Genomic DNA, 21500 nt, shown 5'->3' with positions numbered 1-21500 from the left:
GGCTGGTGATATGGAGGCTATAGGGAGACTTGGTGGTCACGGGAAATGGTAGTGGTACAGAGACTGAGAAAAGACGGACATCGAATCTGCCGGAATAAGAAGCCGTGAGGCCATCGTAATCCTCTAGAATCAAGATTTGCAAATACCTCCTCTCTGAGAAGGAGTTGAAACCAGAACAAATCAGGGATTCACGGATTCCATGCCTATTTTCACGTTTCATTCATCTCCCCTTCTCCCAAACAACTCTCAACACCCTCAAACCCAAATAACCACCTCCGACTCCCTCTCACCTCCTCCCAAATGCAGCCTTAATTAGAAACTGAAAGTGTCAGGAAAGTTGAATGAAGAACCAACCTCTTTCCTTTATTTTCCAATAAATGAAATCAAGCGCAAATTGTCTATGCCAAGTAGGGATGGCAGTGGGGCGGGGCGGGGGACAAGGTCTCCACCCCCGCCCCCCCTCCATCCCCGGTGGGGATGGATTTTATCTTCCACCCCCGCCTTCATCCCCGTTTCATGTCCTCCATCCCCGGTTCAAACGGGGATGAGGCGGGGTGGGGCGGGGATATTGCGGGAAAAAGTGGTTGGGGCGGGGACGGGGCGGGGCGGGGAAAAGTACACATCCATCTCCGCCTCCACCCCCGGACGGGGATGGATTTTAACCTTCGTCCCCGCCTCCATCCCCGTTTCATACCCTTCATCCCTGGTCCAAACAGGGCGGGGCGGGGCCCCCTTTCCCCGGGTCCACTGCCATCCCTAATGCCAAGCTCTTCCTTTAATTCCATAAGTACAAAGCTTGCTTTCTTGCTTTAGTTAACGGCCAATAAACTTAAGCCAAAGCTACTCACTTGTTTTTGCTTTAGTTCTCTACAATATTCTGAAAAATGAGTTCCTTCACAAAAAAATTTCTCTCGATTTAAAGGAATGCACCGAAAAGTTGTTACCAATGGGTTCTTTTATTTATCTCTATAATAAATTTGTTAAACAAAAAATTCAGATTGTGGCTTATTTTGGTTTTGGCAAACCTCAAACTTCAAACATCACCACTTTCATGTTTTCTTTGATTTTCAAATGAAACACATTCATGAGATTTGTCCAATGCTTACTAAGGTTTTGAATTGCAGATTGTAGAACATATGCAAATATCTACGCTTGGCTTGCTTGCTTCCACTATTGAGTTGTCTCCAGAAGTTGCAGATAGCACCCATGTTGATCACCTTGATGGCGTAGATCTTCCATGTGTAACTGCAAGCAAAGAAATGGAATCAAAATACTACTGGAAAGAATATCAAGATACTTTGCATGCTTTCTATTCTCAAAGGAAAGATCGATCTATAGTACTAGCCTCACAAGTGGGAACTGATTTATAGGAATGATGCAAGCAATGAATTTCTAAACCGCCTTCATTGATCCACAAGAGAGAGAGAGAGAGATATTCAACATTACCACTCATGAAGAACAACAAAATGTTGAACCCATGAACTAAACAAGAACAAAGTCAAAACAAATAAAGAAAGCAGAAGAGAAAAAGAACATCAGATAATGTTGAACCCATGAACTGAACAAGAGCAAAGTCAAAACAAATAAAGAAAGCAGAAGAGAAAAAGAACATCAGACAGATAAAACGGGCTCACGCCGGAGCCGCTTGCCTAGATTGCGGCAAAAGAGAGGTAGCGTCAGCAGGAGGGAGCGGAAGATCACTAAGATGCATTCGCAATATCGCATAAACATCTACCAAGATTTTATGCACCAGGTTTTGAATGTTAACCGAAATTTGACGAAAATGAGCATCGTTAATGAACCTCCAACTCGTGTTGCGCCTAATACAAACCGGGCCCAAGACCAGATCTAGCGCAAAAGACTCCTTCTTAACAAACACTTCAGGATGCCTCCAGGTCCTGCTAAAGAGTTCCACAAATATTGGGCAAGACCATAACAAGTGAAACGTAGATTCTTCTGCAGCTTGACAAAGCACACACCAACTCGGGAGCTGAATGCCCCACTTCATTAAATTACTGTGGGTCTGGATCCTATCGTGCAAAATTAACCAAGTCAGGACTTGAGAATAGGGAAAAGGACCCTTCGCCCAAAGCACATCCTCGGGCAACCAATCAGCCCCCGGGGAGAGCAACGATCTATAGACTTTTTTGGTGAGGAACTCTCCGCTTGGCGTCAGCGCCCACTGCAACCACTGAACAAAATTTCTGGAGTCCTCAAAATGGTCTCTAAAGTAGGCTAAAGCCCTCAACCACGATTTACGCAAGTGCAAGAGTGCCAAACCCCGAGTTCCCAGACGAATCGGGATAAGAGCAGGAGCCTCATATTTAGCAAGAAGCAAACAAGCACAAGGGTTATCCGGTTGATGAGCCAACCAACATTGCTTGACGACAAGAACAATGCTCCGCAGTCTGGGGACAAGAATGCCTAAACCAGCCATACGCCGAAGTAAGACCACCGAACGCCAACAAATCAAGTGACGCTTACCCTTGAGTTGACACCCAGACCATAGAAAACCTGTCAGCAAGCGCGTCAGCTGCTTCTCTACTCCCACATGCATCACAAACATAGACATGAAAAATTCTGGAATAGTTGAAAGAACATGTCTGACTAAGGTAAGACGGTCGACGATGGAGAAATAAGACGATTGCCATAAAAGCAATTTGCGCTTCACTTTTTGAAGCGTCGGAGCCCAAGCAACAGAAGAGAGGTGCTTCACTTGTAACGACAAGCTCAGGTACATAATAGGCATGTCAGAAATAGTGCAATTAAAATTTCTCTTTCCAGCTGCAAGCATATTGGCATGAACATTGAACATGGTAATAGAGTATTTGGTCTCATTTAGAGAAAGCCCAAATAGAGAGAGAAAAAACTGAATGATAAGCTTGAACCTAAGCATCTGCTGAACATTTGCACGATAAAAAAAGATCATATTATCAATATAAGTAAGAATATGACCCGAGAAGTCTGAAACCTACAAATGATCAATGAAACACGATATCGCAGCCCGCTTAAGCAAGACCACAAGACCCTCAACAACATCATTGAACAACAAAGGCGAGATGGGGCACCCTTGTCGAAAACCCCGCCCCAGCTTGAACCGGTCTCCTCTAACACCATTGATATTTAACATGGCTTGAGCATTTGAGACCAGCTCCTGCACCCAACCAGAAAAACGATGACCAATACCGAAATTTGCTAACATTTGAAATAAGAATGGCCAATGCACAAAGTCAAAAGCTTTATGAAAGTCTAATTTAAGGACAAAGTAAGGTTGACCGCTATGCTGCAAGAAATGAACAACCTCGGACGCCACGATGAATGAGTGTTGGACCCTCTTATTACGGATAAAGGCAAACTGAGAGTTTGAAAAAATCTGGTTAGCCACCGATTTCAGCCTATTCGCCAAAACCTTGGCAAACATCCGATAGAGAATACTCATAACTGAGATAAGGTGGAATCGTGAAATATCAGTGGCTTCATCCTCTTTTGAAATAAGCGAAATAATAACAACATGAAAATGATAAGGCAGTCTAGAGTTACGATAGAATTCATCAAACATGCTCACCATGTCTGATTTAACACAGTCCCAAAAGATTCTAAAAAAGGCAACATGAAACCCGTCAATGCCAGGTGCTTTCCAACCCGACAGATCCTTAATGGCCCTAAAAATCTTATCGTCAGAGAACCTCATTTGCATAGATCTGGCTTGCTCAGGCTGAATTGACCCAACTAGGACATTACCAAAGACACCCTCCGCAGTTAACGAAGCAGAATATAAATCCTTAAAACATAGCGAGACTGCCGAATTAATATGCTGATTGACATAGGAAAAACCCCCAATGAAGATAAAAGGAACAACCTTCCTCCTATAACAATGAGAAACATATGAGTAAAAAAAATTAGTGTTGCCATCACCAGCCACAAGCCATTTTACCCTAGACCTCTGCTTCAAATGAATTTCCTCTTTGACCCTCTAGCTTTTCAAGAGCATAGTTAATTCTAAGGACCTGGCCTGGAGACTGAGAAGTTGCAATTCAGAAAGAGAGTCAAGAGAAGACATAGACTGATACAATATAGAAATCTCCTAATCTCATGCGGCCATTTGCTGAAATTTTTCTACATTATGACTATGAAGCCAAACTTTGATATCCTTAGCTAGATGAGAAAGCTTATTTTGAACTCGGAGCGCCGCTCAATGCTCATTAACAGGTTTGTTCCAAGAATTAGCAATAACCGAGAGAAAATCTGGCTCCTGAAGCTACCATTCTTCAAACGCAAAGCTCCTGGTGGGTTGAAAGCCATTCCCCCAATGAGTGATGATCTGCCCATGATCTGAGATAGAGGGAGCAAACAACACACACTTAACATCGGGAATGATGTTCAATAAATTAGGGGCGACAAAGACCCTATCAAGAACCCTACAGCACAGACGAGACCGCCTATTCGACAAAGAGAATTGCTCCCCGGTTAAAGGAATAGGGTAGAGGAAATGTCGATGAACAAAGTCTTGGAAACCACGCATAGAGGGATTAGGAATAATGAGGTTATTAGAGTCATGAATAGATAACAAATAATTGAAATCCCCCATAAGAAGGTGACAATCCGCACTGGAAATGATAACCCTATCCAAATCATCCCAAAATGCGGGCCTCATGACGGTGAGATTAGGGCCATAAACAACAGAAACCACTACCCTTCTACCAACTGCCTGCAAATTGAAAGCAATAAATAGAGAGAAAAGACCCACATCCAGCTGAGATAAATTTAAAGACTATTTTCTCAAAATAAAGTTACCTTCTGCATGATTGACCACAGGCTTAAGAAAATAATCAGCTCCCTGTCAGATGCTAGAGGCGACCACGAGCAGAATGACCTTCATTTTAGTTTCACATAAAGCAAGTAGGTCGAGCTTTTCCTCCCTAACCTAATTAGCCAGAAATAGGCGTTTCGTGGGATAATTTAAGCCCCTAACATTCCAACAAACAGTCTTCATGGAATAAAATCTGGAAAAATCTGGGGATGGTGGCACCAAGACGACCTTCTTGGGGACCTAACATCAGTAGCCAAAACAATTGACGAAGGTCTCCTCCTTCTTCACTGACCATGCATAATTTGCCGAACACCCCCAACACTAACAGACGACCTCAAGTGACCATTGAAAATGCCCAACTGCTCGCAGTCTGCTCCACCGGAGTGGCAGAGAGAGTCCCCAATAATAGCAAAGATAGTTGAAATCATAGAATCTATATCAACATCTATAGCTTGCAGCTGCAAAGAGGAGTGAAAGATATCCAGCAACTTAGCTGCATCAACAACTGTGACACCCAGAGGCTGTGGACTAGGATGCTGTTGAAGCAAAGGCATAAATAGGTGGCTACCCTGACCCGACGCTGGACTCCCGGATGAGACCCTGTTTGGCGGAAGACCAAAAGATTTGGCAGATGAAAAAACCTCAGAGACATAATGCGATACAGGAAGAGGATGCGGAACCGAGGAGCCAAGCACCATGTATCTAATTGCCAAGTTGGTTCTAGCATTAAACGCAATAAGATTGATAACCAAATCGTCAGAGCGTCTGGAGGGAAAAATAATAAGGGACGATTGCAAATTCGTCATTTGTCCACCACGCGCAAGCCTGCCCAACCGCGCCTCCAAGCTGTAACGGAAAGTGGTACAAACAGAAGCAAACACCAGGCCCCAAGCTTGAGAAATAATTAGCGATTGAACTCCAATAGAGAAAACATTGCTATCATGGTAAATTTTTTGTGGGCCCACCCTTGACAGAACTTGCAATGGCGAGGATGGCAAAATTTTTCTCTGCTTCCCATGAGCATGTCTACCTAAACGCGTCGTCAGTCTGCCACAAAAATTAGCGCAAAAAAAAATCAGACGTCGAGCTCCATGCATTATAAATAGTGAGCGGCAAATCTCCAGAAGAGTAAACATTGATGGCAAGCCAGATTTTTTGGGGCCCACCTCTAGCAGAACTTGCGACGGTTGGGAGATGCCATCATACGCCCAAAGTGTTGCGGTCGGTTCGGGACCCAAATAGACCCAATCTTGACAGCATGGAATGAATTCGCCGGGTTATGAAGATTGCCAATCTACACCCACGGTGAAAAGGATAATTTCCGGAGAGGCCGTTCATGATTCCGACTTGCAGGATGATGCTCCAAGCCAGAAAAATCTTTAGTGACTAGATTCTGTCCCGATGAATAGGAATGTGAGGGGTTAGATTGCCTTCTTTTTCAAACTGGGTGACGACGAGAGAGAAAAAATGAGCCGCACTTATGACAATCACAACGTTTGTGAAAGTTCAGAGAAAAACAAGCAACACACCACCAATCCCCCGGCCTGGCATGACTCAACTGAGATCTAGAGCGAACAACGTGGAAGAAGCTTTGCCAAGTAGATGGGACCTACTGCCATCCTCGATCAGCAACCCATACTGGAAGTTCACGAATGAAGAAAGGTGAAACAAGCATAACCTTAACAGAGCACGCTTCGAGAGGCTCCAGAGAGAGAGAGAGAGATTGCTGCAATAACAGTTGAGCCTGAACTTTGTCCTTGCTTTTTGATCTTGAATGAGGATTACCATTATTGTATTCTTTGGAGGCCTGCAATTGAGAACTTTGCCCAGTGTTGGCGGTCTTCAACGCATTTCTCAAAGAAAACAGCAATTTTGTTGCTAGACTCATCTCCATTATTCGGGTCAATGTGAAAACCTGAAACTCGATCCACTATGATCTCCGCAGGACCACCTTGATTCGTTGCGAATGTTGGTAGTCCACGTCATTGCTTCAATCACTGTTAGGCCAAATGCTTCATACAGAGCAGGCTAGTAGGGAAGAACATGTGAAGTGAGTTATAAACACAAAGTTATACGTGATATATACAATTACAAAAACTGCTACTATGCATTGAACCTAAACGACCGCTCCCTTGGTATCAGCAATGCAGCGATAGAGCTCACCATTCCGGTATCGATCATTCTGTGCTGCTATCCATCTGATTTGACCCATCAATTGGTATTTCTCAGTTATAGAATTCATTTTCTTGATTTCACTGATTTCTTCTCTATCTTTTGATTTTGCCGGGTCTAAGAAGCCAGCAACAACAACAAGGTTGACAAGGCTTCTTAGCCTCTTGTTCTTTCCATACCACTCTGTTAGTCCGGTGATGTTCTTCACTGTGTCAAGTCTTGCCATTGAGAAGATGATAGGCTTCTTTGTATCTTCAAGGAAAGCTCTGTTTGAATAGATAGTTCAGTGATTATATAGTTCAGATATTGCAAATTATAATTGCAATAGCTTATCATTCTTGGGTAATAAAACACTTTGATTTGTAAACTTACATGTGCTCACTGTTTTCCTCCTTGCTGTAGAGTAATTCTTGAATTTCCGGGTGAAACTTTGTTAATAGCTTCTGTTTCTCGTGTATGGGAAGTAAACAGACATGTCAGCACCAGGGGTCGAAAGAACCGGCCGTTATATTCATTGGCTACGTTGAAAAAGGATAGGAAAACGAGCCGAACCTCAACCTATCGGATAGAGAGATCGGTCATTCTTCTAGGTTGATATTTGGTTGGGGTGGTTCTCTAGTAGTTATAGGATGCAATGTTGAACTTGGGATCAAAGACATTGATGCCAGAGACAAGTCGATGAAGCCCTAGCATGGCAAATGCAGCATGACTTTCATACTGTCCTGGCCTATTAGCACCGCAAGAGAAACCGTATTAGATTGATTACCATTCTCTCAAGAGGTGCCTTCTGTCATAAAACCTAAATATGAATTAATTGACATCGGGTGCTAACCTCCCTGCAATTTCTTGGAATGTGCTAGTGATGATGAAATCTGTAGTGTTCATGGCGAACATGAGAAATGATACTTGGATTCAAGTTCTTTCCATTTAGCATCTGAATCTTCGTACTTGTTTTTTTTCAGAGCATGTGCTATGGTTGCCTGATTAAGATAAATACAGATTAGTCATTGTTTTTTTGTTTTTTTCGAAGACGAGTTTGTCAGAAAATTGTAATGCATTAGCAATCATTGACTAGACAATGAAAGCATGCAATAGTAGTTCCTAATCTACAGTTATCCAATCAACCTTCACCACAAAATCCTGAAATTTGGCAGATGGTAAACTAACAAAGAGGAATCAATGGCATATGGTTTCCATTTGTAATGTAACCAACAAAATCTCAAGATAGTGTCACTAAGGCAACAATGGAATACAAATACAAAGTGGTCACTTATGGACCAAATACACTCTCACAATGGAGACACACTAAGAACTCACAAGTAAAAATATAAGCGTATTCTCATTAACAAAAAGCTTAAAAAAGCATAACTTGCTCAATAGGAAAGCTCCCTATTTATAAGCACAAGAGAGAGCAAAGGGGGTAGTCGTTGAACTAGCCCCCAACTGTCACAAATATGACCGTTGAGACTAGCCCAATGACTAGTTGGGCAGTCCCAACAGTCACATGACATAATAAATACAAAAAACAAAAACAAAAACAAAAAAATGAAACAGAAATTACAAAAGCAGCCCCTAATGAGCCGACCCTTATTACAATAAAAAAATGATTGAAAAACCCTGATGGGTATTTCAGTTTACAACAAAAGCATATTTCACACACACATATATAAATATATTTATTAGGTACAATGTCTTAACACCATTTAGGTGAAATTCATTTTGTCTGCAGCCTGCCTTCCACAAATGCAAAATTGACCAAGGATGGTTTCAGGAAAACAAATTATAAGGTAAAAAGAGAGAAGAACCATGTATTGGAGCTTGATTGTTTTCTTAAAAAAAAAAAAAAGATCAAACGAGAGGCACTACAGTGTAGGATTCTTTATACATTGCTATTCTGTGTGTGAAATGAATCTATGTTGATTTCACCTTTGTTTTTTGTTTAAAAGGTATATGCTTTACAGTATCATCACATATTGTTGCATATTAGGTACATGAAAAAGATCCACATGACAATAAACTTTACCCGAGTAATTCCAAGTCTGCTGGCCATTAGAGATGCTACCAGATTCCATCAGTGTAATTTACAATGATCAAATCAGGTTTCCCGTCCATTATTTCTATAATTCTGTCAGCAGCATCCTGACATCTCAAGAAAGCACTGTCCTTAGTTCTGAAAGTGGAATATGAATTGTGAAGCTATATGTATTGGACTCTGCTGCTGGATATACCTTGGCATATCTTTCAAGGTATGGGTACACATCGAAACGTGAGATCCATTGACGTAAAACAGCTCTGTTTGGTTTTCTGAAAGGAATCCTTAGAATATTTGAGTATTTGGTGTAAAGAATTTTCTCCATTTCCTGGTTGCATTTAGTCCCCTTTGCTTCTGGTATCAGTCGTGTTACCTAGGAAATTTTTTAATACCATGGGTGAACATCACTTCTGCTTCACTTTTGAACAATCAAAGAGACCTGTAGGAAAGTTTCTTACCACAAGTATTTTAGATTCGACATCCAAACCTTGCTGTTTAATCCTAAGCAGCAGCTCTTCCTCAAAGGCCCGAACTTGATCCAATATGTAACGATCTATTTCCCAAACAATGAGAAATGCAAAATGGCAACAGCAAATTAGATTATCTGGCCTAAAAGCTCCTGATGATCACATAACGTGTATAAGTTCGCTCAGGACTAGAACTTCTCATACTTGACCACCAGTATCTGGAAGGCCTAAAACGTCTGCTTGGCCAAAGTAACCATGGGGTGAGAAGATCACAATATTGAATATGGTAGGAATGCTACCAAGGAACCTTTCCACTGCTTCTGGAATCTAGTGCTTGGAGGAGCACGGAAAGGGAATGAATTGTGTCTTTTACACGTTCGGAGGTTTTCCCCAACCTTTCAGCAACCCCCATTGCCCAAGCCTGCAATTCAAAATTTGGTAGACAGAATTATGAAGCTTCTATGGTTTGAAATTATCAAATGATTTCATTCTGTTTTAAGTTGTTAACTACCTGCCCTCAAACCGCTGAAAGAGAATGTCTTTAGGAACTGAAGAAAGGAAAATTTCAGCCATGAGGAGAGAGCTTTGAAGCTTTGGCACACTGTTAACACTTCGGTCGATCATGAGATTCTGAATTAACCAAACAGAGGAGCATTGTGTTAAAGACTAGACAAGGGCTGTATTATAGAATGTATAAAGCAAAATCTTTCTTTCTTCATTCTTACATCTCCCCTGTAATAACTCCAGCAACTATTTCGCGGAAGAGTAGTCTATAAAACTGGTTTTATAAATGAAACGTTCAACAAAGAAAAACCCTGAAACTTGATGTCGTCATGCTTCGCATATCACATCGCACGTTCAACATCTGTATCCTCCATAAAACGGGGTCTGAACCATTGTTAGTATGGTAGAAAAGCATTCAAATTCAAGGCAAGTATAAACCGTGAAAATACAAGGAACCTCTTTAGGTCGTAGTTGAAAACAACGTAGCTCAAGTCTTTACGACTTAGCGTATAAATGTGAGAAGCCTTTTAGGGCCGCAGTTAAAATATCGTAGCTCAAGTCTTCATGATAGTGTACCAATATCTCATAAATCAAAACAAGAGCTCCTCGAGCTTAGCGTAGTCGTGCGAATATAATTTGGGTCTTTTGCCCGATCGGTCTAGCAGTGCACCACTATCAATACCTTTCAAAAGGTTATGCATGAGTTATGCTAACACACATTCATTCTTTCATTCATTTATCGTTGAACCTATAACTAATGTATTGTTTTGATATTTACTCGTTCACCTCTTGGCACACGAGAGAACTTATTTTCGGCATCAACGCAATCTTTTGAAGGTTTATTATGCTACGTATTTTATATACCCCAGAAGCCTGATGATTCTGTACATGGTAGGGTGGCATTTAAAGCTCATATCAGGAGACCCCCACCAGGCCAGTTCAGATGCATCATTCTATTGCAGTAGCAATGTTCAATCCCTAGAACTTAAGGATAACCCGACTTTTAAACCTCCTGAGTGACGAAAAGTCCCTTGAATTTTTTTGTTCATAATATAATATAGGTCACTTGCGGTTGTACCATCATCGTCATTCTACATTAAGTGTAAGTCCTGAAGAGGTTCGACGATATAATCTTTTTTATTATGACGTTGAGTGTCACATAGGCAATCCAATACATTCTGCACTAGGAGAATATGTACCCCAAACCCTACTCAGTATTTTGAAGCACAAGTTGCCCATGTGGTCCAGGGATTACCGTTATGTTTTATTCATATGCATGCAAGACCCCGCTCTCGGCATCTATGACCTTCATAAGCACTTCACCCCTTTTGGGTGGACAATCAACTCTGGTACAATGGTCCTTACGAGTCTTGTTGTAAAAGAGTGTTTTACATGGGCATACATAGACAACGATCACTTTGGATCAACTATTCGACGTATGTAGCCACAATGAGCAGTCAAGGTGCAATGGCTACTCTGGCACATCGGCCCTTATGAGTATGGTGCCCTTGCAGGCAGAAGTAGAACGAGCCATCCAGGCAATGTTCTGACAATTGAGGCATCATCGTGTTATTCATACTAGCTAGGCAAGTATTTTGGTAGAAATTTTGATAGCATTCTCTCTGTTTGACGGAGGGAGCATGGCGATCTTTTTTACTATAGGAAGTAACTTGTCAGAATTTTGGCAGTACCTCTTCTGTTTGACGGAGAAAGCGCTACACTCTTTTTAAGTTCGGTGAGCATCTTTTCAGAAAATTTGGCAGCACCTCCTCTCTTTGATAGAGAAAGTGCTACGCTCTTTTAAGTTCGGTGAGCATCTTTTCAGAAAATTCGGCAGCACTTCCTCTCTTTGATGAAGAAAGCGCTACGCTTAATTAGAGATAGATGTACACCATTGTGCATACTTTGCATCTAGCATGCTTTATTAGAAACTCGGACCTTAGTTAGGCCATACACAAGTAACTTAGATGTTTACGTAAAAGCGGTTTTGCGTAAATAGCAAAACCTTTTCAGTAGGGGTTTCTTCACCTAACAACGTCTTGAACGAGAATGTGTATTTGGAATCACATTTGGCGATAGAGAGTAGATCTTCATTTATACGCTTACTTATGCACAACTATATATAGTAAAAGCAGGAGCCTGTACACAATATAGCATGACGACAATGTAAAAGCATATGCAAGGCTCAACTGGTAAAATTAAACTAAATAACTTGCAAAAAGCAAATACATATATATTATGAAAAACATGAGCTTTGGCATAATTCGGCACAGCAACAATCTCAAATGCATAAGAAAATACATATATATTGCGAAAACAGGAGCCTTGACACCGTTCAGCATGACGACAATCTCAAATGCATATGCAAATACCTATATATTATGAAAAGCATGAGTCTTGACACCATTCGGCGCAACGATAATCTCAAATACATAAGCAAATACATATATATTACAGAAAGCAGGAGCTTTGGCACCGTTAGACATGACGACAATCTCAAATGCATAAGAAAATACATATATATCGAGAAAAGCAAGAGTTTTGGCAATGTTTTGTGTGTAAACCTACCAAAGCTAGGTGGTGGTGCTTCAACGAGGTTGTTGAGGTACTCCTAGGTCGTGGTCGGCACATCCGGTACGGTCACAACCAAGAGTGACTCTTGCAGAACTCAACGGTGTGGCAATTTGATTGGACCTAGTTTAGGTCCAACTGGGTTCAATCCTACCTCAAGTGGGTTAGGCTAGGTCAGATGGGTTGGACCTAGTCAAGAGAATGGTAGAGGAGGTTGTTATCATGCAAAATTTTACTTTTACAAGTCAACTGACCTTTTTGATAAGTTTTTAAAAAACTCGCCTCTATTTTGAAAAATATGAGAAAACTTGAGAAATTAGGACTCGAGTGTCGGTACGAGGTTCAACCATTTCTGCCGCCTTAACTAGGGGTAATCGAACCAAGGATTGAACAATGTGCCTTATTTTATTTAAATGCCTAAGAAATTATTTTAAGTCCTAGAATGCAGAAAGAATCAAATACTCATATGATATGATTTTGAGAAAGTTTTAATGGAAAACATGATGCATGCCTGAAATTGTTGAAAAACACTTTTTGAAAAAATATTTTGAAAATAAATAAAATAATGGGGCATGTGGCTTTATGGGTTCATGCAGGATGCAACCTAAATCTAAATGATGCATGGATGCAATTCCCTTTTGAAAGAAAATTTGAGAAAACCCATTGATAAATCTCCTTGTTTTTAAAAAACTCTTTTGATAAAGGGTTTTTTTGTATCTTATAGAATTTAGATGAAATAAATTTGTCATATATTTATGACTATGATCACAACTATATTTTAAATATAATTCATTTAAATCCTAAAGAAAGGTTTTGGAAAATATTTTGAAAGTATGCAATGATTTTGAAAATAACCTAAGTGTTTAGGCTTTTGTAACTTAAAAGAGATTAATAAAACTTGAATTTTATTCGTATTTTGACTATGGCCACAAATACGAATTCTACTAAGTTTATTAATTTCTTAGAAGAAGGTGTACGAGCCATTTGTGTTTCACCATTATAGAATTGAAAAGTGCATATGCATGACAATCATAGCAATTGATATTAAAAAAATAAACTATATGCTTATGCAATCCTAAACTATGCAGAAAAGTAAATTTCTACTATTTTTTGTATTTGATTATAATTTATATTGAATAATTGAATAATAAAATAAAGAAATAAAAGAGTAAAATACAGCCTTGAACTTTCCTACAAAGTCAGCAAACATGTTAGTAGAAAAATGTAGGCTTTTCAGGATTTATCCAACAATATCTAAAAATTGAGAGATATTTATCCTGAAATGAGCCTTTCTCATGAATTCATAAAATAAAAATTCCTAAATAAAATAAAATGATTTAATAAACTATAAAACTAAACTGATTATAAAATTAGAAATTCATAATTAAAGGCAAAAGGGCCAAAATACCGCTAAATGATATTAATTATAAAACAATGTTAAAATCAGGGTTTCAACAAATGGTTTTGAAATATGCCTAATCCGAAGATCAAACGAGTTTGAATCGATGCCAAATCGGGCGGAAATCACCCTCACATGATCAAGAAAATAATCAAAATATGAAAATATAAAAATTATTTATGAAAATAATGAAATAAATAAGAAAAGATCAAATTTGCTCGTATTTCTACAGAACAGGACTCTATAGAAAACCGGTTCTTGAAAAACAACAAGATAAAATATCAAATGACCTCTAAAAATTCTAAAAATTGATATAAACACTGTTAACAACCCTAAAGACAACATGCAATCAAAAAATAAATTTAATAAACATGCTAAAAATAGATATTAGATTAAAAATTAAAAATAGGTTGCATAATAGGCTATTTTGTACCTATCACGGTTTCAAATTAATGATTTTTTTCAGAGATAAACTAGACATGACAATGACTTTTTACAGATCTAAAAAATAATCTCAATCTCCGGTTAGGGATATATGACTCCGGCAAGATGCTCCTCATTCTGAACAATGCCTGACGATGCAAGAAAAGCAGGTTCTGGTTTTAGGTTAAAATAAAATAACAGACAAATACCAAAAATCACCAAAATCACAAGAAAGAAACTGGACATGCAGACAAAAAAGTCACTTCTTACGGATCTGAAAAACAATCTCTGGTTAGAGAGATATGACTCCAGCAAGTTGACCCAAATTCTGCATAGCGTTTTGACGGTGCAGAAAACAAGTTTTAGTTCTTGATTTTAAAAATGGGCCAGTAGATGCCAAAAATCATGAAATTTTGCCAGATTTAGTAAACATATGGATATATCTCTTATAAAAAATTTAGATTTAAATGATGAAAATAAACACATAAAATAATGATACTAATGCGAGGCCAGAATCAAGATTTAAGCATGACTGTTAAACAAGATTTAAAACCTAATCTAAACAAGAATAAAGAAATGAAAAAGAAACAAAACTGGATGATCTTGATTCTGTATGGATGAAAACAATGTAGACCTAAATATGTAATGTATAAAATAATGAAAATAAAAGGGAACAAATACATGGGATTGAATTATTGTAGCCGTTTTGAAGAGGGACTCAGTTATGAGAAACTGAGTTCCTGCTCCATTGTGGCTGTAAAGAAAGAACAAAATACAGCAATGGCAACAAAAAGTAAAAGAAAGGAAATAAAAGAGAGGGAGAAAGTATACTTGCAGTGCCTCCTTCGTTGCATCCAAAAAGAAAATGAAAAGGAAGAAGGCTAGAGGAAAAGGGGGCAACAACTAGGGAAGAGGAGGAAAGAAGAAGAAAAGAAGGAGAGAGAAGGAAAATCAAGAAGAGGGCTGGACGTCCCCCCCTTAGGCTCTATTTATAAGAAAAATTAGAAGGAGATAAGGGCTCTAGAGGGGTTCCACTAATTAGCAATTAATTAGTGAAATTAGGGGAGGCGATTTTCCTAGAGGAGTCCTCATTGACATGTATCTTTGACTTTTATTTTTCTAACCTAATTAAAACTCTAAACAAGGAAATCCAAATGTGGCGCCACCTAGGTGGGGTCCATATTTGATTTTAAAATAATTAAAATAAAGATTTTAAAAAGGTTAAAAAAAATAAAAGGATAAAATCAAAAGACAAAATGCGAAAATAAAGTCCTAAATCAATTATATTTCTGAAATGACAAGAATTAGAAAAATAAAATGAAAAAAATGATCAAAAAGTGATGCCACCTAAGTGGGTCCCATTTAATATGAATTGGATTGGATCTAAGATCCACTTTGAAGTTCAAGCCTGACAAAAATCCAAATCAGAATCCAATCCGAATCCAGATCTGACACATTGAAAAAGATGTTTTTCTAAAAAAGGTATTTCAAAATGTTAAATATAAAACACTGGGTTTAGATTTAAATATAAAAATCAGTTTTGAACCCAAGTTTGAAATTGGATAGGAGGAGAGTTTTGAATTTGAATCTGGATCCAAAGTTTCAAAATGACAAATGGATCTGGATCTCAGACAATGAGTTTGATCCATACTTGAAATGATAAAGGACAAATCCTAGATCAAAGATAAGACATTAAAATGGATCCTGGATAGTAAATGATTGGACCCTGGATATCTGATGAGACAATCCAGGTTCATAAAACAAATTAGACTCTAGATATAGATAACAAAGCGAATTGGATAACAGGTCCAGGTCTAGAAATAGAAAATGGGTAATGGATATCAAATCCAACATTGGATCAATTCAAATATCCAAATTGAAGTATGAGTTGGATCTTGGATATAGATATAATATCAGAAAAGGAATTGACCCGAGTCGAGACTGGAATTACCCTAGCTTAGAATTTGACTAAACTGCCCGTGATTGAGACACAAGTATGGACGATTTTGCCCTTCTTGGCAGGGGTATGAGATGGAATGAAGAGTGACACTTGAAAAATAAGGTTTGAACTGGGTTCTAGGGTTTCTAAACTCGGGTGAACTAAGACGACATTGTCTCAACTAGACTCCTAGACTAGATGATTGAAATGAACATAATTCTCAATGAAATGGTAAGAAATTCACTATAGAGTGAAGTGAGTGACGAGAGTGTACTGGGTTTGAGTTGAGATGACACTCAACTATACTAAGGTGAACTAAACATGGAGCTAAATCCTAGCTGGGTTGATAGAGGTTAGCTCAATTCTAGATGAAATGAGCTAAAATAAACTTCAAGATTGTGAAAAACAAATTTGAACTGGAACTGGAACTGGACCACTTAAACTCCTGGTGAGCTCAAGTTAAACTCAGAGGAATAGGATCTACTAGAATTGACTGACTCTGGGACAATTGGGTTGTATTCGATCTAAAAATGAGCTCATTTCATGTTAAATGAACTAAATTTAGCTGAAATGAACAAGGTTTACTCATTGTGAGCTTAAGGGAGCTAGATATGATTGGCATTCTAGTTCTTCTAAGCCTAAAATGAGCTTGGTTGGGTCTAATTGACAAGGGTTTATGGTGACCTAGGGGTAAAATAGTAATTTTACTATCAAAATGGGGGGGGGGGGGGGGGGTGAAATGATATATAAACTTGAATGAACCTAAGGGTTAGACTCCTGCACTATACTAAAGGGGCTGGCATTTGTAAAAGGGGGTGTCGAGGATGGACTTGGAAAATTTGGGGTGTTTACAGAGGTCAAGCAGTAAGGGCTAATGGGTTTTGTCCCAACTGAGTTCGGTCTACGTCAGGTGAGTCCAAGCTCACCTCAAGTAGGCTCAGTCTAGGTTAAGTGGGTTTGACCTAGGCTAAGACCAAGACAAGGGAAGAGAGAGAAAAGCTAGCCTAGTAGGTCAAGTTGACTTGACCCAACTGGGCTCAGCATAGGCTGAGCAGGTCCAACCTCATTGCAAGTGGACTTGGTTTAAGTCAAGTAGGCTTAACCTAGGCTAGAACTAAGAGAGAGAAGAGAGAAAGAAGAGAAAGAGAGGGGTAATTTTTTTTATAAAAGGAGGGAGTCTCCTCTTATTTATAGGGGAAAACGTGAATCTTGGATCCACATGGGGTCTCAGTCTGATCTAGATGCGCACTTGATCCAAGATCCGAACTTAGGGGCAAAGTAACTAAATAACATTCATGTCTCTATGGGGCCCACTTAATAATTTCATGGGATATTTATGTGTGGCCCACAAGATATTTTTGGTGAGATATTTTTGTAGGGTCTACTAGATATTTTTGTGAGGCCCGCGTATTTTCGGGGTTTCACCGATATTTTTTGCGAGAAAATATGAATACACAATTTTCTTTGTATTGACGAGACTAAGCGAGTTGGCTCGCTGAAATCTCATAATTTTGTCTAGGAAGAGAGTTATGGCTCCCTAATTGTTTGAGCACATATCTTGGAGGATATACATATCCTAAGTATAGTTGGTTCATTGAATTTTACTCATTTCACATTTCAGGTTCGTATGATAATTTTACATAAAATGCCTCTTAGTTTTATCTAGAATTTTTACTAAAAATTTGCGAGTCTTCAATATCTTCTAATCCAATTGCATCTCTCTCATCTTCTTCCTTCTCTTATTCTACTTTTCATCATCTTCTTCCTTCTTAGAGTTTTTCTAGTAGCCATTAAAGTTGCTCTAAGGTTGGGAGACAAAGGCATTAGTTCATGCAAGAACACAATTCAGGTAGAATTCATCTTATTGATAGCATAGATCGAATTCAAGTCCATAGATTATGCATCTTGTTGATTCTACGTGTTGATCCATGGTGGATCAGATTCAAAATTTATTTTTTTTAAATTGATCGGGCTATGTTTTAGAGTTAATTTAGGTTCCTTATGAGACCCAAAGGGTCACGCTCAGCCCAGTGGGGTGCCATGTGCCAACGTGGTTGCTCACAGAGGTTCAAGAATGGTCAGAGGTTTTTATGTATCATGGATGGGTCATATTCATATCTAAACCTTGGAATTTGGATCCAATATTGATTTGGACTTCATTAATGGATATGGACCTTTAATTAAAGTGTTGGATTTGGAATTAATATATATTGCCTGGATCCTACCCAACTAGGAATGGATACGGTTCATAGTTTTCAGATCCAAGTTACTTGGATTGGACCCAAGTGGGACACCACCTAGGTGGGACCCACTTTATGTTATAGCGACCTCATGGAAAAGTTTCTCAAACCAATTAAGAGGGTTCTAGAGAGGGTGGGATGCCACCCCCTCTCTAATGGACCCCACAATTAGTTAGAAAAAAATTTAAGGACTCTTAAGAGACCTAGTAGAATAGAAAGATTTTTTTAGTAGGACTCTAGGAGGTTAGGAAGTCTTTTAAAGAGAATGTTTGAATGTTGCTAAGAGGATTTTTAGAATAGTTTTCTAGGTGGGATGTCTCACCTAGTGGGGCCTACCTCTAGAAAAGTTAGAGTTGTGAAACAACTCTAGAAGGAAGGAGAGTCCAATAGGAGGTGATACCCCCCATATTTCTCTTATTTAAACCCTATCTTCTAATCTAATTGCATCTCTCTCATCTTCTTCCTTCGCTTATTCTACTTTTCATCTTCTTCTTTATTCTTAGAGTTTTTCTAGCAACCATTAAAGTTGTTTTAAGCTGCTAAGATGGGAAACGAAGGTGTTAGTGCGTCCGAGAACATGATTCAGGTATGATTCATCTTACTCATAGCATAGATTGAATGTAAGATCATATATCGTGCATCTTATTGATTCTATGGGTTGATACATCATGAATCAAATATGGAACAAGTTAGAAAAGGGTTTTAAAATTGTTTTCAAATCATTACCATGCATTGAAACATATTTAAAAATACGATTTTAGTAAAACTATGCCCAAATAGCCAAACCGGGAAATCAGACAATGCGAAACACATAGTTTCACGTTCCTACATGGTTTATGACTGCTATATCCTTGTTTTCAACATGATTGAATGAATATTTATTTTCTTTCATGTGTTTATAGTATGAATCTTGTTCTTAAAAATTTATTTTTATGTGTTTTCTGATGATTTTGCATGCTAGAATCTTAAAATAGTTATTATGTGCATAAATCATGAGTTATATTGATAGTTTAGGATCCGAAGAATGTTTCATGACCATATGACGATTTTATGACTCTATATGATGTTTAGATATTGTTTATATGGTCGATGCATGTGTTTTTTCTATTTTTATTATGTTTCATTTTATGATGCACATGTTGTTATGATTTTCTTAACTGACTCATTGAAAAAAAAATTTATAGCTCTGAAACTAGATCACCTCTAGCCAAAACCTTTTATGGAGACCTTATAGACATTTGAAAATATTCAGAAAAACATTGGGCCCCAGTGGTGGTATGAAATTGAAAGTTATGACTGCTGCAACACAAGACAGAAATCTTGTTCTATGTACAGAGCAATTTTCGATAGTCAATTTTGAAGAAAATCCAATAAATCAAAGTTTTACTGTTATGGCTTACTTTTTGGATATGTAATGGACATCATATGAATAAATCTAATAAAATAATAGAAAATTAAGTTTTATTTATTATGAATCTTAGAGTCTTACAAGATGCATGTGAAATTTAGGATTCTACAAAAAAAATTGAATCTGGAACTGTCTCAGACAAGGTCCGGTTTAGAAAATCTAGCAAATTCATATGATGAAGTTTTTTTGTAAACTTAGCTGCTTTTAAAAGCTAACAAGTATAACTAACGTCAAAAAATTTGAGAGGTTGAGATCCCTGTCGGATTGGGTTTGGTGACTGCTTCTTTATGAAGCAAGTTTCTGTCAAGTTCTGAAAGAACAAAAATATAGTCTGGTCTGTGAATTTCTACGAGCAAACAAAATTGTTTTTCTTTTAGCTATCACTTAGATATGAGAGCTAATACCCTCTTGTATAACTATGAATTTTTATGGGTTCATATATGTTCAAGATGATGGTCTAACAAATCCGTGAATAGTATAAAATTTTTGATTTATGCAGTCCTTGGTTTGAGACAATATCTTGGCTAGTGAGACTGTTTTGTTAAAATTATATGTTTGCTTATGATATGATATGATATGTTAATCATGTATTTTCTGATATGTGATATTTTATGTTTATGTTATATGCAAGCATGTTGATTATTTATGTATGGTAACATATGAGACTGCATGTTAACACATGAGATTTAAGCATGATGATTGGGCCATATAGTGTGCATAGGAATACATGTGTTATTTTATAAAATTCATGGTTCATACTATATTGAAATGAGTCTCCTGCATCATGTAATGGAGTATGTGGTATGTGATATATTGTAAGTCATGTAAGACATGCATACATGGGGTTCAAAAGTGAGTCAGGTTTAGTGAAACTAGGGGTACTAGTGATCACCAACTTATAATAAACATGCTCATGCACACTTAAGCCTTAAAGAGCATACCTCTTAGGTGATCCTTAAAGGAGAGTATGCACATTGAGATAAATCAAATGGGATATATTTAGTTGCACCTTAGAGAAATTCAAAAGTGTGGGTTCATGCCTTGTGAGGCAATCAGATAAGCTACCCAGAGTGAAGCTTGAGACTATAGAGCCTGGTGTTGAGTGCACCTAGTGTTGTAGTTGTGCCCAGTGTCATAACACCTATTAGCCCATTTGAATCCTGATCTACCTTGAAGAGAGTAGGACATAAATACGTTCACTAACAATTATGGTTTCGGAGGGCAAAGGCACCTCCTTGGTCCCCAGTCGTTGGTAGTAAAAAAATGGGACTGCCAAAGAGGCCTAGGTAGGCAGTATATATGTAGCTCTGTATAGTAGAAATTAATTTTTTGGACCACTGTGAGTCTCTCTCGGTCATTGATCGCTTCAGTGAATGTTTTTTAGACTCTTTAAATTAATAGAATAATTAAAATACATAGCATAATAAACCCCCATCCGATTACAGAGTTTTAGTAGGTTCCTGGGAGTGTACCTTTATGGAAAAGAAAAAAGTAACAATGCATTAGATTAGGTTCACAAGTGTTTAAATATTTCA

The 21500-nt window shown here is 38.3% G+C and overlaps 1 pseudogene; it reads right to left on the bottom strand.

Moving 5' to 3' along the window:
- Positions 1-1082: 1082 nt before the first annotated feature.
- Positions 1083-10105, bottom strand: LOC149842473 (sucrose synthase 6-like; annotated as a pseudogene).
- Between the last annotated feature and the right edge of the window lie 11395 nt (positions 10106-21500).

The sequence above is a fragment of the Nuphar pumila genome, chromosome 3 (genome assembly GCF_984573655.1).
Source record: "Nuphar pumila chromosome 3, dmNupPumi1.hap1.1, whole genome shotgun sequence".
Classification (NCBI taxonomy): Eukaryota; Viridiplantae; Streptophyta; class Magnoliopsida; order Nymphaeales; family Nymphaeaceae; genus Nuphar; species Nuphar pumila.
The sequence above is the reverse complement of the archived record's forward strand: the minus strand, read 5'-3'. Positions and strand labels throughout refer to the sequence as shown.